The sequence below is a fragment of the Sinocyclocheilus grahami genome, unplaced genomic scaffold, assembly GCF_001515645.1.
Source record: "Sinocyclocheilus grahami isolate Dianchi unplaced genomic scaffold, SAMN03320097.WGS_v1.1 scaffold288.1, whole genome shotgun sequence".
NCBI classification, from domain to species: domain Eukaryota; kingdom Metazoa; phylum Chordata; class Actinopteri; order Cypriniformes; family Cyprinidae; genus Sinocyclocheilus; species Sinocyclocheilus grahami.
The window spans coordinates 1039506-1059662 of record NW_015505467.1 but is presented as its reverse complement, the minus strand read 5'-3'; the positions used below and the strand labels follow the sequence as shown (position 1 = coordinate 1059662).

Genomic DNA, 20157 nt, shown 5'->3' with positions numbered 1-20157 from the left:
AAATTAGAATTAGTGTGTCTCCCAAATCGTAATTTGTTGAAATGAGTAACCCAAAAGGTACCCAGATGGTTTACTATTTCCGGTGGAAATTCAATGTGCAGCTAATATTGCCCACAACACATTGCACATTGGACAAGGATTCGATTAGAACTACAAACACGAATAAAAAAGCGTTAAAAAAAAAGCACAAACATGGCGGATAAGCAAGACCAATGAACAGGTAGAGAAAGGGGATTGAGTGATTAATATTCAATATCTAACCTAATGAAAAAATATTTAGGGGTGGGAATCGATTTACCTAAGTATCGCGATTCTTTTTAAAACGGTTTAAAAATCGATAGGTTTATCTCAGAATCGATTCATATTTAATTATTTAACTTTTTCTAAGTGGTGGTGGGGAGTACCGCTTTTACTCCAACAGAGGACGAAATGTATAGGTGTGTTTGATTTGAAGCAGCACCGTGCAGAACGATCGGCGTATGACATTAAAGTACCGCGAGAGCGATTCGAAAGCATGCAGAGCCGTCTGCTCTCTGTAGCTCTCGAGGTGCTTTGATGTCATACAACGATCGGTCATGTCATATCCGTTTCAAGCCAGCGCAAGGAAGCAAACCATGGCGGAGGCAGAGGATGAAATCTTTGAGAATTCTTTCTGCACCTTCACGTTTTAAATAGCAAGTGTGGAATCACTTTGGATTATACACACTGCTGGGAAAACATGACTAAAACGTTATGCAAAGTAACAAAGCACTTTTTTATTTCAGAGTATTTTTTCCTGCTCATTTTGTTTAACATTTGACTATAGTATACATGTGCAAGTTCATGGTTCAAGGTACTTTAAAATATACACTGTCTGTGTATGCTCCTGAAATGAATGTTCAGAAAGATGTGATGCATTGATTTGTTAATATGACTCATCATATACATTCTGTTTAAGGGTATGATCAAGTATTTTCCATTGTCTAGTCTTTAATAAGCAAACAAAAAAAATCACAATAAATTGTACTATCGAATCGCAATAGTTATATAATCACAATACTCACTTGTCGCAATATATATCGACTCGGCACAGTATCGTAATAGCATTGAATCGGCAGATTAGCTTATCATCCCAGCCCTAATATTTACTGTTATCTGCGTTATATTTCATCTGCAACAATATTGTGAACTTTCACAAACGTTTAGTCTTTTGAATGCATTATTATGCAAACACATGAGGAGAGTTTTCAGCATGATAGACCCGTAATTGGTAGATCAACGTGCCTCTTTATTTCTCTCCAATATGGCAGGGAACTGAATTAATCAAAATGTGGATGGTGTTAAAGGGATAGTTCACCCAAAAATGAAAAGTAGCCCATTATTTACTCACCCTCAAGCCATCCTAGACGTATAGGACTTCTTTCAGATGAATCCAATCGGAGTTATATTAAAAATTGTCTTTGATCTTTCAAGCTGTTTAATGGCAGTCAGCGTGTGTTGCAGTTCATCAGTCCAAAAGAAGTGAAATAAAGCGCATCCATCCATAATAAAAAGTGTAGCTAATCGATGCATTTTTGTAAGAAAAAGATCCATATTCAAAACATAATAATCACTTTAATCTAGCTTGTGCCAACAGTTGTACGTGGAAGCAGCTCCGGGAGGATGACGTAAGATGTTGGCGTTGCGCATGCGCATGCGCCGGTGAATCTCGTGAAAATCAACGTTTATTTACAGGAGCTAAGGAAACAAAGTTTCCTTACTTTAGCAAAGGAAAACCAGTCTCCTCTCGTCTTATATCGAAATCCTCCGACATTCTTCTTTACAAATCCTCGTTTTGTACTTCTAATTCCTGACCTTTGTTTTGTTTTGATCTCTCCCCTGTGCTTCCGTGTTCGTCACTTCTGAGCGGCGCATGCACAACGCCGACATCCTACGTCATCCGCCCGGAACTGCTTCCGTGTACAACAGTGAGCGCAAGCTAGATTAGACTGATGAACTGCAACACCCACTGACAGCCATTAAACAGCTTGGAAGATCAAATACAATTTTTAATATAACTCAGACTGGATTCGTCTGAAAGAAGAAAGTCATATACACCTAGGAGGATGCCTTGTGGGTGAGTAATTCATGGGCTAATTTTCATTTTTGGGTGAACTAACCCTTTAACTGTAATAAGATGATTGACAAGGTAGTTTAAATGGACGCATGGAACTAAGCAACAGAGCAGACCATTAAAGACAAAGTTATGACTAAATAGTATGTCCCAAAGCTTGCCTACTATTCTGCTACATACTTAAAAGTATGTACTTTTTCTTCACAAAAAGAGTATGTACTTTAGGGCATAGTATAAGTTGGCAAATTGGGATGCAGTAAAAGTGTTCTAAAATTGGCTAAAAAGTCTGAAATCTGCGTAACCACGTAACTTCACAGTCACCAACAAGTTACTCTGCATTTGGCACTTAATTCCAGTTAGTTCCTAATTGAACAAATATATCATGTACATTTTACCAGAAAAACAGCTTTGAATTCGAGAAGACTTCAAGAAGACTTCATAGAATTTCCTTGAAATGGTCAGAGAACAACTGAGACTTTTACAAACAGATATTTATATTTACCATTAACATGCTGGGTATGTGATAAATTCCTGAAATATTCATGGTCCCTTATCAATAATGCATAACAATATATAATGTTTTATGTATCAGCAAATGTATGCAATCACACATATTTCTAAGTAAACAGATAATTAACAGTTAAGCATTTGATATGCCGGAGAATACAAACATCAACATGCAGCATATTAAATAGTGATTTAATCTGTGTGTTTTTTTCTCATACACTATACAATTAGTATATGAAGTTGAAATAAAACTGTATTAATAAATGTACTTCATCCTCATAACGTGATGCATTTCTGAATGAAACCATGTTGAGTGAAATAATGTTATTGTGGTGGGGGTTATTATGCAGATTTGAGTTGAAATTTTAGTTTATGATTTTTACTGGGTTCTTTTTTTCCCCAGAAGTAGTTATTATTATATAAACAAATAAACACAAATATATAAATATATAAATAAATAAATAAATAGATAAAAATTAAAATTAAAAAATACATTAAAAAAATACATATATATATATATATATATATTTAAAATTATGTGCACTGATAAACCATAAACATTAAGACCAGTAGAATTCATTGAGGAAGCAAACAGGGTCAATCAGGATTTCAAGTTGCCTTTACGCATTGGATTAGACCATACTATGTGCGGGAATCCCTCAAGAGACTCACACTCTTTAGTCCATTTGTGCTGCCTGCAGATTTATACATTAAAAAAAACGAAACAAAAAACACGCTTATCAAATCATACTGTGCAGCTCATACTGCATTCAGAGCTTATGTATAATTCATCACTGATATATAACATTTCATATTAGGGGGCCGTCAGCCTCTTTCTACCCGTCATTTCTTTTACAATTTTTCGCAGTCTCTCTCTCAGCTCAACACATCTTTTTAAAGCAAAGTATTATAAACAGCCTAGTGGCCTCTAGCAGTGCAGCTCTTTCAAAATTCATCAATGAAAGAGCTGCCCCCTCTGCACCATATCAGTTTACCTTTATTTCACAAAAGCGTGACAAGACATACATTATTAACCAGTTGCTTGAACGTCCAAGCACACAACTCCCCAAGCAAATGCAGAGAAACCAAAACAAAAATGGACCCTTGAATATGAAGCTGGCTGTTTCACAAAAACCCCTCTTTAGAGAAGCAGGGCTGCACACTGTGGGTCTTGTGACCGACATTGAGGGGAAGTGTGAAAGTTCACTTCCTTGCTTCAACACCAAGGACAATGGGTGGCTGGGTGGGTCTCTCCACCTTTATTTTCTTCCTCCTGTCTTTCATCCTGTAAATGGTACAGCCATCCCATCCGGGAGAAGACAACAAATGGTGGTAAGTGTTCTGAATGGACTGCTTGTGTCAAAAGCATTTGTAGCAAGCGTGAAGGTACCATATCAAAAACTTTAAAACGCAGTATCTCAAAGCGCAAAATTAATTGTAAATTCAGAACCAACATGGAGATTTATTTTTAGGAAAATTAAAACAAATTCAAATCAGATGTCAATCAGTAAATGAATCTAAACAAATCTTGGAAAACTGATTGAAAAGATTCAAGTCACTGGGATGAATCCGTTTCCACCCATATTTGCTGATGGGAGTCTAATTACTGCCAAACTACCCATAATCTCAAACAAAACCAAAGTAGGATCAACGACTGCAACAACAGCATGTTTGGTACACCATAAACAGAGAAAAGTGAAAATGTTTATATCTATATACAGTGGTGTGAAAAAGTGTTGGCCCCCTTCCTGATTTCTTATTTTTTGCATGTTTGTCACACTTTAATGTTTCAGATCATCAAACTATATCTATATCTCTATATCTATATCTATATCTATATCTCTATATATCTATCTATATACAGTATATATACAGTATATATCTATATCTATCTCTATCTCTATCTCTATCTCTATATATAAAAATTTCACTTTTCGCACACGCACGCGCGCGCACGCACGCACGCACGCACGCACGCACGCACTGCAACAACAGCATGTTTGGTACACCATAAACAGAGAAAAGTGAAAATGTTTATATCTATATATATATATATCTATATCTATATCTCTATCTCTATATATCTATCTATATACAGTATATATACAGTATATATCTATATCTATCTCTATCTCTATCTATCTCTATATATAAAAATTTCACTTTTCGCACACGCACGCGCACACGCACACACGCACACACGCACACACGCACACACGCACACACGCACACACGCACACACGCACACTACATTAGCGTTAATATTTTTTTCTTTTTCTGGAAAGGAATTATTACTTATATTCAGCAAGCACGCATTAAATAAATCAAAGGTGACAGTAAAGACATATACAAATAATTACTTTAAATATATTCTACTCTTGAGTCTTCTATTTATCAAACGATAGAGAAAAAATATACACCACAGTTTCCACAAAATGTTTAGTAGCTTAGCTGCTTTCAACACTGATAATAATAAGAAATGCTTGTTAAGAACCAAATCAACATACTACAATAGTTTCTAAAGAATTTTTGACACTGAAGACTAGAGTAATGGTTGCTGAAAATTCAGTTTTGCCATCACAGGAATAAACTACATCTTATATCAAAACAGAAAACGGGTATTTTAAATTGCAATATTACGGTTTTACTCTATTTTTGATTTAATAAATACAGCCTTTCGAATGGTAGTGAAGTTCTGAATACAGGTTTGTATACAGTAACAGAAGATAACATTTGTACATCAAGTAGTTACTTACGATTCACACGTCTGGCAGCTCAGAGTCCTTCAAACGTGGTTCTCCACCTCTGACTTCTGTGAATAAAGAGGAAAAAAAGGCATTAAAGATAATCGAACTTCCTCTTGTTGTTATGAAGCATTGACGGAACAAACCTTAATTTCATTCAAAATGCTGCAGAATAATGTGACACCTCATTTCTAGTACATATTTTGATTACTACTACTGAAGTCATCATGAAATGTTAGTGTGAAACATCATGAAATGGAAACATCGCCTATTTTCTAAACACATGTTATTAATCTTATTGTGAAGGATTCATCCATCCATTTTTTTAACCTTATTTTTACCTCATAATCTGGTGATGTATGCCAATCATTTAGTCTGCTTAAACCCCAATCCTTCTTAACGATCGACTACAAGCTCGTATTTACTAGGGATGCACCGATATGAAAATTTTGGCCGATACCGATAACCGATAATTCTTTATTTTTGAAAGCCGATAACCGATATGTTGGACGATAAATCTATATCCAAATTTTTATATACTTTTTGAGAGCCTGATTACAAAAAAGGTCTCATCATTAAAAACCACATCCCAAACACTTCAACATAAGCAGCCTAGTTTGAACAGTGTACGTTTTAAAAATAATTTTACTCTCCCATTACCAAATTTTGTCATAAAAAAGTCTTACAAATAAATAAAATATTGCATAAATAATGCAAACAAGTCATTGGACATCATTACACGTGTAAAGAATCAAAATGAATGCACCATAGATCAATAAAACGGAATAGCCTCTGCACGGACAATAATTAAATGACTTTAATTACTAAACCATATTGCTGATGAAAATAATAATAGAAAAATACAAGTGGTTGTTATTATTAATAATGTATCAATGATTTTGAAAAAGTAACAAATTAATACCACTATTTTAAACAGCAGCCGTTGAGCTGCACGTGCTGAAGCTGAAGAGCGGAATGAACATGGTAAACTGAAGCGTTTTGCTGGCAGCTTATTTAACTCAAGGAAATGCATCCTGAGATTAATATTAATACAACATAAACATAATATTACAACTTATATATGTACAAAATGATGCAGTTATTGCGTGCTATAGTCAGAATGTGTGATCCTGTTGTGGATGCGCTCTTCCCATAACAACGCGCTGAAACACGGCAACTAAACCCAAAGAATGCACAACGTTTTATTATAATAATGTTCTCATTAGAATGTTATATACACGACATTCCCAATCATAGTTATTAATGTTGTGCACTGCTGTTTGAGTTTATCACCGGTAAACTGAAGCGCTCTTTTAACTTAACCAAACGCATTCTATATGAGATAAATCAGATATACATCAAATAAACACAATATTACAACGTACAATTGCACAAAAGGCTGCAAACGAACAGCGCGCATCTGAAGTGTCTCTGAAGGAAATAATGCATTATTTATCGGCTTTAAGATATCGGCCAAATTTTCTTATCGGGCCGATACCGATAACAGAAAAAATGAGCATTTATCGGCCGATACCGATATGGTGCGCTTTCTCCAAAAAAAAGATGTATTTTATGTCATTGAATGAAATCTGCAAATATCTTGAGCTTGTGTTAATCACAGGCCTCAGTTCGGGCATTTAATCAAAAACTCATTTAAAAACCTTTTGACTTTTGGACGATGACAGCGTAAAGTAGGGCTGCACGATATTGGAAAAAATTCACATTGTGATATTTTATTTTTCTGCGATATACAGTGGGTACGGAAAGTATTCAGACCGCCTTAAATTTTTCACTCTTTGTTATATTGCAGCCATTTGCTAAAATCATTTAAGTTAATTTTTTTTCCTCATTAATGTACACGCAGCACCCCATATTGACAGAAAAACACAGAATTGTTGACATTTTTGCAGATTTATTAAAAAAGAAAAACTGAAATATCACATGGTCCTGGGGTAGGGCTGTGGCGGTGAGGGAATTTCCCTTGCGGTAATTTTGAGTGGCTCAATAGCACGGTATGCGGTATTATCGCCATACACACACACACAGATATAGATAGATATCTGTGCGTTTATGTGTTACGATATAACTAACAAGGTCATATTCAGAAACCAATGAAACCGAAACCAAATAGCGTTGAAACAGGAAGTGAAGTAAACCGAAGAGAATGACGAAATAACGGTCCACATAACAGAACACGAACCTGACAATAAGATCGTTAGGCTATCGTTAGCCTATATGTATAGCAGTTAGTTCTGATCTGATCTTCTAATCTGACTGGACAAGAGACTTTCTATTGATATTTCCACCTGCACGCACGCGTTCTAGACGGGCTGTCAGTCAGTGCAGCTAGATTGTTGCGCCACAAGGTGGTGGAAAGGGACTGTCTTTGAGTGAGTCTTTAAATAGTTCATTCAACTACACGTTCAAAAACGCTGATTCTTTCATTCAAAGAGAGACATAATGAAACGCGCTGTTGAAATCATTTTAACTTTGAGCGCCACTTTAGAAGGCTCAGCTGACCAGCTATGCGTCGGTGCTAAGACAGAGATTTCGCTTTCCTTGGACATGACAACATATTTTCACAAATATATATGACTCGGCCTGGAGGACAGACGCAAGTAATCGCACACACTCAGTTGATCTCTCTCTTATTCACTGTCTGTTTAGGCTTCTTAAGTGCAAATCTACGAAGCCTCTGTACAAATCAGCATGGTACACATTATGTTATCATTACTAGCTTGTTTAATATTCAGTCCACATGCATGAAGTGTAAAACGAGAAGGGCATAACCTTACGGAAAAAGAAAACACGCAAAAATCGCGGTTGCTGCGGTTCTTGCATTCCTCTGCGGTTTGCTCTTCAATATCGCGGTATTGCGGTTATCGCGACAGCCCTAGATTGGGGTGTTTTTGTTGGCAAGTAAATCAGCATAGGAAATAAACAAATTACAAGCATAGATAAATATAACAGAGCAAAGATACAAATTAAATAAGCAGTGCTTGATATGTTTCAGTTAAGTCTAACAGTATTCAGGTACAGAAATTGAATAATCAAATGTAAAATAACTGCATAGTCTTCACTGTATAAATTAAATCTAATAAATCTGTGTTAAAGCAACAATTTTTCTTTCTTTTGTTGTTTGATTAACATTCATGGCACAGAAAGCCTCAGGAACGCTGTAAACCAATATACTGCCACACACATCCATTTTCTTTCTCAATTGTTTCCCTTCACTTAAGCATCTGTGATCTGTGTTTACAAGGGTACTTGCAGAGCACAGTATTTCAGGCACAAATAGACGCTGAAGTGAACACAATTCAGTGTACACGTGCATCTGCGTGGCTCTCACCGTGTCTACAACCAATCAGAATGCAGTGCACCTAAATGGAGCAGGAGAACAGACCAGGCGGGCATACAAATGTAACGCCAGGTTCACACACTCCGTCTGTGGTGCGTATTTTTTCCGCGCCCATGTTAACGGATTGGAGCGTTCACACTGCACATGATTGCACTCCGGCAGTGCGCTCCAGGAGTGGTGCGCCTGCAGCAGTTCTGCTGCGATCGTTTCCGCACTGAACCTATTTCTGCTGTGCTGCACGCACTGAATTAAAGTGACAGCGCATTATTCGCGGTAAAAAATAACATGGATTGGCACGGAAATTTAGTAATTACACCATAAATGCATATAATTAAAGTCTACTGTTTCACAGTCAACATGACTTTTTGGCTAGATTTAAAACAAGGAAAAGTGCACTTTTAGATAAACAAGGCAATAATAGATGGCACTCGTGGTGGTAGTTAAACAAAGTTATATTTATTGAGTTTAAATGTGAATGTCTATGAAAGATTGTATTACTGTACTGTGATAAAAGAGAATAATATTGCACAGCCCTAATTGCCGTCTACACTGGATGCGGCACGGCGTGACAAATACCCGACAGTAAACTGATGCCGCATTCTATTTATGACGCACTCACACACAGTTCAAATGATTGTCTCGTCCAGTTTAGACCGACTTTGGGGCCATCCAGCCGCGCCACTTTCTCCTTCTTTCCAAAGCGCTCGGGAGCTTGCGCTTTCGTGGTGTCTGCCATTGCTAAGCAACCGTGACCTGCGCTCTCCTCGACGACAGGGAAGTTTCAGCAAAGGATAAATGGATTTCCAGCACTGAAAGTCCCTTGCAGTAGCTCTGCTGCTAAATGCATTTAAAATGGGTATCTCCGTACAGCTGTCGCGTCCAGTGTAGACACCGTGTCTGTGTGTGAGCAAAGAAAACAATCAGTATAAATATAACGATCAGTATACTAAACATCGTACATCCTGCGATGTGACTATCGCGGATGCGCACATCGCGATATCGATGCTGAAACGATATATCGTGCAGCCCTAGCGCAAAGAGTCAAAACATGCATCCAGATTACACAGAAAATAAGGTATGACCTGAAATGCACTCCATGATGCTGTTCAACAACACAGTAGGCGTGACCATAGAGAACAGGGGCCACTGAGAGGAAACCAGCTCATACACACACCATTCATTGTAACTTATACCACAAGAAATGTTTTCATACCCGAATTCCTTCTTTCACTCTGTTCCCAGAGGTAACATGAGGACAGGCAACTTCCTGCTGGCTTAAAGACAGAGAGGACACAAAAAAACAACAACAAAAAACACCTCTAGCACTTCGAGACTAGATGACATGTGACCATCTACATGTACCTAGGGAGAAAAAATTACAAAATATAAAAAAAAGAGGTGCCTTAAATTGAAACAACAACAATTTCCCAGGATTTTTCTCAAGAACCTTTTACAACATCGACAACAGGGGGGTTGAAACAGCATTGGGCAAGAGTGATGAATATTAGATAAGACAGACAAAAGAACAACCATTGGATAACAGTCTGCTTTTAGTATGAGTGCAGTACAGCTGCCATGGGTTTTCCTCTGTACTTGGAGTCAACTCTATATGCACCACATGAGTTCCCAAGCCTGACAAGTTTGATATTTTTGAGCGGAATTTATGTTTCACCAGCAAATCTCTTATTTTTGCATGGTTCTAATTCAGTTGAATTGCTAGTGTTCATAACACACTAAACTCTAAGAAACATACAAAGGTGTGTGAAATGGAGCCATAAAGATAAATGCCAAATTTACGGTTTACAAAACAATTTAATCCCCTGTTAAATCTTCAAATCCCAAAAGGCTTTCCATATCAGAGAAGCAGTGTTCATGTACAAAGTTTTCCTACAGTACGTGTGACAATAGTTCTGGGCCTCTGCAGACAGATTAAATAAATACAATCAAACTCTATTTAAAATCAGGCTGGAGATCTAGCACTGATTCCTATGATTAAGAACACGATCTGGAAGAACACAAGAGCAAACATGCTTACATTATTCCACAGGAGAGAAAACAATGCTGACCAACATTTAAGCGACAGGAAAAGAAGCATTGATGACTCTAAATGGAGCTTATGGATAAAGTATAAATGAAGTCAAAATTGACCCATTTTCTTACATATTGCTTGTTTCACTGCAAATACGATACCAAATAATACACACTCAATTCCATATCAGGCTATATGCACAACAAAATTTTTGAGTAAGGCCAAGTGTGCAAAATAGATATGTAAATAAAAAAAAATGCCTGCTAGCCTTCGAAACCCTGACAACTGACACCTGCTGTGACAAATTTCGATTTGGCTGAAACACGGTCACTTTCATGCAGAGAGACTTTTGCCAACACAAAATGAAAAAGCAAAAAGAAGCCTCCTCCAGTGGTTACTCGGCACCCGTCTAATCTTGGGCCAGTGATGTAATGTTATGTTCTCATGCCCACTCAGAGACAAAGGGCAAAGGAGGGTCATGTTCCTTGAAAGCTATGTAATACACTCTTACACACAACTACTAACAGACAGCAGTTTAGCATGATAGTGTTGCTGTAAACTGAGGACCTATGCCATCCACACCATTGAGAGATTGTCTGTTGAGGAACCTCAGCGAGAACTCTGAAATCCTGGTCCAAGAGGTAACTGAGATATGGGACAACTTGGTCTCCTGACGACCCCAGATCAAAGTCACCTTGAGGATCAAATGGGGATACAAAAGGCTCATTTAGGATGCCAACATCTCACCTTGAATATAGAAGGACAGCTCTTGGACTAATCTGAACAACATTTCCATAGTTGAATACAAATGCAAAGATTGTGTTCTGTATTTTCAATCTCATGGATCATAAGATAAATATGATGAACAAATCAATGCATCTACTAACTGCAATGGCACTGTAATTGGTCTTTCCCACCCTTTTTTAATTAAGACGAGCTCAGAAATGATTAAAATCACATTCTATACAAATATTGCACTGCTAGTCAGAGGCGGACAAAGTACTCAACTCCATTACTTGAGTGAAAGTACAGATACTGCTGGTCAAATATTACTCCATTACAAGTAAAAGTAGTAAAGACACTTTTTTACTTAAGTACTTTTAAAAGCAAGTACTTCTGTACTTTTACATAAGTACCAAAAGTAAATTTCCTTTATGTCAATGCACATTTTTTTATTGTTGTACGTAATACTTGCAATACTTCTGAAGCAACTTAGAATACATTACACCTGCTGAATACACTGACTAGCTTGTAGTATCTTTGGAATAAAGAGCTTTTAGAATGTTAAAAACCTATGGGGGAAAAAAAATGAACACCCCTACCCACCCCCACAAAAGCAGGATGGTAGTGATCTCACACAGTTCTGACAGTGTGTGCACACATCTATGTGTAGCCATTCATCCACATTTGAACACATTTGCAGCTGGTCAGTGTTCAGAAAATGCTGGGAAATCTCTTCATGTAGCCCCACAAGAGTGATTACTGATAAAACTGTCTGAAAAAAACAGAAAGTCACGTTTTAGAGAAGAAGAAAAATCACCTACTGACTTTCAAAGCTGCTACATAGTTACGACTTTCTACTTCGAGGACCTTGATAGAAATGTAGTGGAGTGAAAAGTACAATATTTGTCTTTCAAATGTAGTGAAGTTAAAGTCATAAGTTCCCAGAAAATATTATACTCAAGTAAAGTACCGATACTCAAAAAGTGTACTTAAGTACAATACTCAAGTAAATGTACTTAGTTACTGTCCGCCTCTGCTGCTAGTGTACAGCAACTAGAGTATTGCAACTGTTTACACCATAAAATAAAAATAAATACAAAATAAATATACACATTTTAATGTTAATTAAATCAAAGAAAAAGTTATAAATAGCATACAATATATTAAATGAAATAAAATCTTAAATCCAAAAAAAGTAAATAAATAAATCCAAAAACATCTAAAAAAAATAAAATAAAATAATGAGGATCAGGCCCTTTCTTTCAGAACATGCAACACAACACCTTGTTCAAGCTCTTGTTCTGTCCAGTCTGGACTATTGCGATGCTCTCTTGGCAGGTCTTCCAGTTCTATCAAACCTCTACAATTAATCCAAAATAAATATCTAAATAGAAAAAAATAAGTTAGTTAGTTCTACATGTTCTAGTAATATTGTTTCAAATCAAGAAACAAGTTTGTGTTGTCTGATAATATTAGCCTACATTTTAATTTACATTTAATTAACTTTTTTTTGTCTCTTAGAAATACACATTTGATAGTAGCTTGAGTTAGGATGCAGATGTAGATTTGTTAATTATCAATGTCATATGTGTAAAAATTGTAGCAATCTAATTTTTATATGGTGAAATGTAATTATTCTGACTGTGTTTTATTAACCATTGGTCTTCCATAACATACATTTAGATCATGATAGTCACAGTTAAAACCACAAATATAGCACCTCAATACCATGGTAAAAATTGTATATGGCTTGTAGGCATTTATGAGAAACAGTAGTCTAAATACTTTTAGAAATGCATAAACGCTATAGCTTAATCACAAAAAAATACTGTAATTATATTCCATTACTCCTTCAATATATTTAATACATGTCAACATTAATAATATAATAAAATTCGACATCAATACCCACATTTCTGACAATACCATGGTGCAGTTAGAGCTACTACAGTAAATCCATGGTAAATGATGGCGATTTGTAGATTAAAAAGCGCAGTGTTTCTGCGGTTTGTCAGCGCTGTAAACAGAGTTATTTGTGCTCCTCGCTGAATTCAAGCGCTTCACACTGGATCTCACAGCGCTGTCCAGTGTCGCGTCAGTGAGACTCATCAGCGAGTGAACACATCTGCTCTAGTGTTGGGTCGTTCTTGAACGATTCGTTCATTTTGAACGAATCTTTAATGTGACTCGGGATGAACGAGTCATCTCGGGGTGTGATTCGTTCAGTCGCGCATGCGCAACATCCGATAGGTTCTGTACTGGAATTAGCCAAGTAGATTAGTTCATCTCTCGAGTCTTCGGGTTTGAGTCGTTCATTCATCACGTGACAGACCCATTTTGTATTGTTTGTAGTGTGATCAACGTTTGCGTAAGTAGTAGACGTATTAGGGAAGTAACACGTAACATTTTAATTATATTTTGCTAAAATGAACGAAATGACTCGAAAAAAGATTTGTTCATTTTGCTGAACGAGACTCAAAGGTCAGAGTCGGTAAAATTATCTGAACTTCCCATCACTAATCTGCTCTAGTGAGTTGGCGCCACGCCGCTGTTTGAACTTTGATCCGAGCGGATAAACGCTCCGAGTGGCATGCTTCAAATGACTAGCGCTCTTTCGTTCCGCCTTTGTCGCATTATATCAAATATTTATCGAACTCTTGTTATCATTTATTGAGGAAATCTATATCGTGCGATAATTGTTATCGATATATATATATATATATATATATATATATATATATATATATATATCCATAAAATAAAAATAAATACAAAATAAATATACACATTTTAATGTTAATTAAATCAAAGAAAAAGTTATAAATAGCATACAATATATTAAATGAAATAAAATCTTAAATCCAAAAAAAGTAAATAAATAAATCCAAAAACATCTAAAAAAAATAAAATAAAATAATGAGGATCAGGCCCTTTCTTTCAGAACATGCAACACAACACCTTGTTCAAGCTCTTGTTCTGTCCAGTCTGGACTATTGCGATGCTCTCTTGGCAGGTCTTCCAGTTCTATCAAACCTCTACAATTAATCCAAAATAAATATCTAAATAGAAAAAAATAAGTTAGTTAGTTCTACATGTTCTAGTAATATTGTTTCAAATCAAGAAACAAGTTTGTGTTGTCTGATAATATTAGCCTACATTTTAATTTACATTTAATTAACTTTTTTTTGTCTCTTAGAAATACACATTTGATAGTAGCTTGAGTTAGGATGCAGATGTAGATTTGTTAATTATCAATGTCATATGTGTAAAAATTGTAGCAATCTAATTTTTATATGGTGAAATGTAATTATTCTGACTGTGTTTTATTAACCATTGGTCTTCCATAACATACATTTAGATCATGATAGTCACAGTTAAAACCACAAATATAGCACCTCAATACCATGGTAAAAATTGTATATGGCTTGTAGGCATTTATGAGAAACAGTAGTCTAAATACTTTTAGAAATGCATAAACGCTATAGCTTAATCACAAAAAAATACTGTAATTATATTCCATTACTCCTTCAATATATTTAATACATGTCAACATTAATAATATAATAAAATTCGACATCAATACCCACATTTCTGACAATACCATGGTGCAGTTAGAGCTACTACAGTAAATCCATGGTAAATGATGGCGATTTGTAGATTAAAAAGCGCAGTGTTTCTGCGGTTTGTCAGCGCTGTAAACAGAGTTATTTGTGCTCCTCGCTGAATTCAAGCGCTTCACACTGGATCTCACAGCGCTGTCCAGTGTCGCGTCAGTGAGACTCATCAGCGAGTGAACACATCTGCTCTAGTGTTGGGTCGTTCTTGAACGATTCGTTCATTTTGAACGAATCTTTAATGTGACTCGGGATGAACGAGTCATCTCGGGGTGTGATTCGTTCAGTCGCGCATGCGCAACATCCGATAGGTTCTGTACTGGAATTAGCCAAGTAGATTAGTTCATCTCTCGAGTCTTCGGGTTTGAGTCGTTCATTCATCACGTGACAGACCCATTTTGTATTGTTTGTAGTGTGATCAACGTTTGCGTAAGTAGTAGACGTATTAGGGAAGTAACACGTAACATTTTAATTATATTTTGCTAAAATGAACGAAATGACTCGAAAAAAGATTTGTTCATTTTGCTGAACGAGACTCAAAGGTCAGAGTCGGTAAAATTATCTGATCTTCCCATCACTAATCTGCTCTAGTGAGTTGGCGCCACGCCGCTGTTTGAACTTTGATCCGAGCGGATAAACGCTCCGAGTGGCATGCTTCAAATGACTAGCGCTCTTTCGTTCCGCCTTTGTCGCATTATATCAAATATTTATCGAACTCTTGTTATCATTTATTGAGGAAATCTATATCGTGCAATAATTATCGTTATCGATTTATCGCCCAGCCCTATTACAACATGTTTTTGCAGCACTGAGCAATGTAGGCAATCACAGACATATCTGTGTTTCAGTTTGTCAGAATTCACTCACCACTGAAAGAGCTGGAGTTTTTATTAAGTGCAGTTTTGCACGCTCATGAATTATCACATAACCAACGAAGTGCAGACGCGATATAAATAAGAGATTCACTGTGCAGTTTAGAGAGCTTCTTCGATTATAAGGGAACTATGTGAGATCGCAATGAACTAAGATGAGTGACGATTTTTAGTGATAATAAAGGAAGCACGCTTTGCACACTTTCTAGACTATAATACATTCAGTATTATAATTACAATTTGTGTGAAAATTTTGTTTTTCGAACACATACACGCTGCAAAGTTTTGGGAATGACATCTGCATATTTATGCTGGATTCACTCTCGAAATAGCAATGATTGATGCTGTAACAACCACTGCAATGGACGGGTCAAAAAATATATGTGAGAGCACCCTCAGTGATTTAATTCTGGAACAGGCCCTGGCCAAACTTCCACAGACAGTGTGCGTACTGAGCGAGATCTAGTTCACAGACCAAAAGCGTGCGTAAACTTTATTGAGAGAGGGACATATCAACCAGTAATTTAATATCTGGTAATAGACGGTAGAATGTTCAGGGATTAATGGTATGTGATTTATGACAAAATATAGTCCCACAATATATCGATTATTTTTTCTTTACATGTCTTACCTTTGGTAACAACGATTCAAAATGGAAAAATTTCAAAGGACACGGGAAAAAGAAAATAAAATTTCAGTGAACATCAGGAAAGCAGCATGCACATTTCTGGTTAAAAATGAAAGGCCATAAACTGACACTCAAAAACGGGAAGCATCACTATTCAAATCAGCAGCAAGAGTCAAAGCTAGTCCACAGTTTTGTAAACCATCTTTTTTCTTGCCCCCTGACTCAAAGAGTTAAATGTTGCCCCTACTTGTTATCTGTTTATATTTTTTTAATTGTTTAATTTATATATATATATATATATATATATATATATATATATATATATATATATATACACATATGTGAATGTATACTTGGATTGAAATGTATGGAGGGTAAAATATAAAAATGCATTTTCAAAAAATATACTACAAATATTTTAGAAAATATGTATTTTTGAAAAATATTTAAAAATATATATATTTTTTACCATATCATAACAGTTCAAGTTCCCATTTGGAACAATTAAGATTTTTTAATGTTGTAAACAAAGTCTCTTCTGCTCAGCACGGCTGCATTTATTTGATCAAAAACACAGTAAAAATAGTAAAATAATTAATCGTGATTAATCGCATCCAAAATAAAAGTTTTTGTTTAAATTATATATATGTATGTGTACGGTGTATATATATTAGGTATATATAAATACACACACACACAGTATATATTTTGAAAACATTTACATCTTTATACATTTACATATTCTTATATTTTATATTATTTATAAATACATTTAATATATAAACATGGCATATTTTTCTTAAATATATACATGCATGTGTTTGTATTTATATATACACATAATAAATATCCACAGTGAACTTCCCATCACTAATCTGCTCTAGTGAGTTGGCGCCACGCCGCTGTTTGAACTTTGATCCGAGCGGATAAACGCTCCGAGTGGCATGCTTCAAATGACTAGCGCTCTTTCGTTCCGCCTTTGTCGCATTATATCAAATATTTATCGAACTCTTGTTATCATTTATTGAGGAAATCTATATCGTGCGATAATTGTTATCGATATATATATATATATATCCACAGTATACACACATTATGCAAACAAAAAATGTTATTATGGATGCGATTAATCGTTTCACAGCCTAATATATATATTCTGACTTTAGCGTCTGCTAAAGTCAGTGAAAGTGATTTTGTGCCTCTTTGGGATGGCACAATAAAGCGACGTTCACTCGCAGAATATACATACACACACACACACACACACCTTGCTACGTGTAAGGTATATATATGTATGTATGTATGTATGTATGTATGTAGGCTAACCGAGACTTGTCATTTGCACATATATTGTTCTTTTGTTACTTTTGACTGCTTTTATTGTCCTCATTTGTAGGTCGCTTTGGATAAACAGTTGAGCAGTTACACCGGAAAGTCATTTCCCACTGAGACTGAAAGCATTTTTGAACATCAACATCAAGTCTGATGTTGCACCTGGTTGTGTATCAGCATGTACGCTAAAATGTATACAGAAATCCTTTTGTAACCTAAATAACAAACTTAAGTGTCAAGTGAAAGGAATTGAGCTCAGCAGATGTCCCTTCAACACTTGAAATAAATATACTATGTAAACACGGACAAAAATAAATAAATAAACGGGGGGGGGGGGGGGGGAAAAATGGTTGCTTTCAGTCATGTATGACGAAAAAAAAATTTTTTAAAATGCACCTCCAACACCAAAACAGAATAATCACTCCATTTCAAGTATTCTGAGCTATGCTAAAAATAATTTAATATTCATTGTTAAATGTCATTTTTGGCCAATTGTAATCTATTTCCATACTGTAAACAATGTTGGGATGCCCAGATTCAGTTGCAGTAGACAACTTTAGGTAAAACAGCAAAATTACTAAATAATTACTAAATACTAAAACTAAATAATAAACAATTAAATTATCAGCCAATTATCGGTTATGGACCAACAGTGTATTATCGGTGCATCCCTATTTTCTAATAGTGAAATGCACGAAGGGCAGAGCACGACCTGCACTCTTTTGTAAGTGTTTTCCAACATTTAAGGAGTAGGTCTCCCAAAAGTAACTTGAGAATGAATTTCCCTGAAATGTACAGATCTTCTAGGAATATGCCTAGCCAAAGTAATTTAGATGTGCAAGAGCAGCATTAAGTGCTACACAAACAATCACAACCTTGCCACTCTGCCACTCCATCTCAATGAGAAAGCTACATTTGGTACCCAGATGTGATGGCAGGAGCTAGGTCTCAAAGCATGCGTGTAAGCGTGTAAAAAGCAATTTCTTCAATATATGGAATCAACTTCAAGACTCAACTCAACATGTTCAAGTGTAAATGTTGGTTGTGAAGGTTAAAGAAATATGCAAGAGTTTAAAAGGAAACTGGTTCACAAAAGGTCAAGTTCACAGAAACCTTTGTTAGGTCTGTCCTTAAATGCCTCACTATCGGTTTCACACTCTGTACATCCAACTCAGTTTAGTTAACATTCCCCTTTCACTCAAACAAACCCTTAGCAAGTAGTGCGAGTTCAGCAGAGGGATGGGAAAAGGGTTGTCATAACAGAGTTCCTATAAGAGTGTGAAATCTGTAGCCTTGGGTTTCTTCATCGGACATGTTCTCACAGTCTCCTGTAAAGGGGAGGAGGGGGGTTTGGGGATCTTTGCGCTCCTATATCAAGTGTATACTCAGGACATGCATGAATGCAGAAAGTATTAAAGAGGGCGTCAAGTCTTGGCTTGGATAGTTGAGAATTTTACCCGATAAGCCATGTGGAGGGTTAGAGAAGCTAGTTATGAGTAGCCTGGCAACCTTCAGTTGCAAAATAGTTTTAAAACAGACTTTATTAAAGCTTATTAAGAGGGCAAAATAACATTATATTTAAGTATTAGAGCTCCGTTCTTGTGGCTAGTGATATACACTCATGCTAATGAAGCAGCCTACATACCTAATATCATGAATCAAAATACATAAGAAAAAAATGGTTGTTTATTATAAACTACCAATACATAATACCATAATTTCACAGTTTTACTTACATATTTGTAAATCATACACAAGTCACTGTTTCCATCCAAAGATGCTAATTTAGCTTATGCACAAAACTGGAATATCGCATAAAACATTTGCGAATAAAGCACCATTTCCATCTAATGAGTCAAAGAGAACAAAATAGTCACTTCCTGATAAACTGGCACTAAATATCACTAAGTAGGAGAAGCCACTGAATATAATATTTTTCATATATGATAAATTACTCCGAACAAGCAGATGAAACAATAAATGCTGTCAATGCTTTCGATGGTGGATAGTGCTGTCAAACGATTAATCGCATCCAAAATAAAAGTTTGTTTACATAATGTATGTGTGTACATTGTGTGTGTGTGTATATACAGTGGGTACGGAAAGTATTCAGACCCCCTTAAATTTTTCACTCTTTGTTATATTGCAGCCATTTGCTAAAATCATTTAAGTTAAATTTTTTTCCCCATTAATGTACACACAGCACCCCATATTGACAGAAAAACACAGAATTGTTGACATTTTTGCAGATTAAAAAA

At 35.9% G+C, this 20157-nt stretch overlaps 1 protein-coding gene across 2 annotated transcripts in view; it reads right to left on the bottom strand.

The window, feature by feature from the left end:
- fbxw7 (F-box and WD repeat domain containing 7) overlaps positions 1-20157 on the bottom strand; it is a 204788-nt gene that overhangs the window by 140851 nt on the left and 43780 nt on the right. For both annotated transcript variants that reach the window (XM_016292573.1, XM_016292576.1), the window contains exon 3: positions 5356-5411. The gene's annotated coding sequence lies outside the window, so the exon portion shown is untranslated. The remainder of the gene's footprint in view (positions 1-5355; positions 5412-20157) is intronic.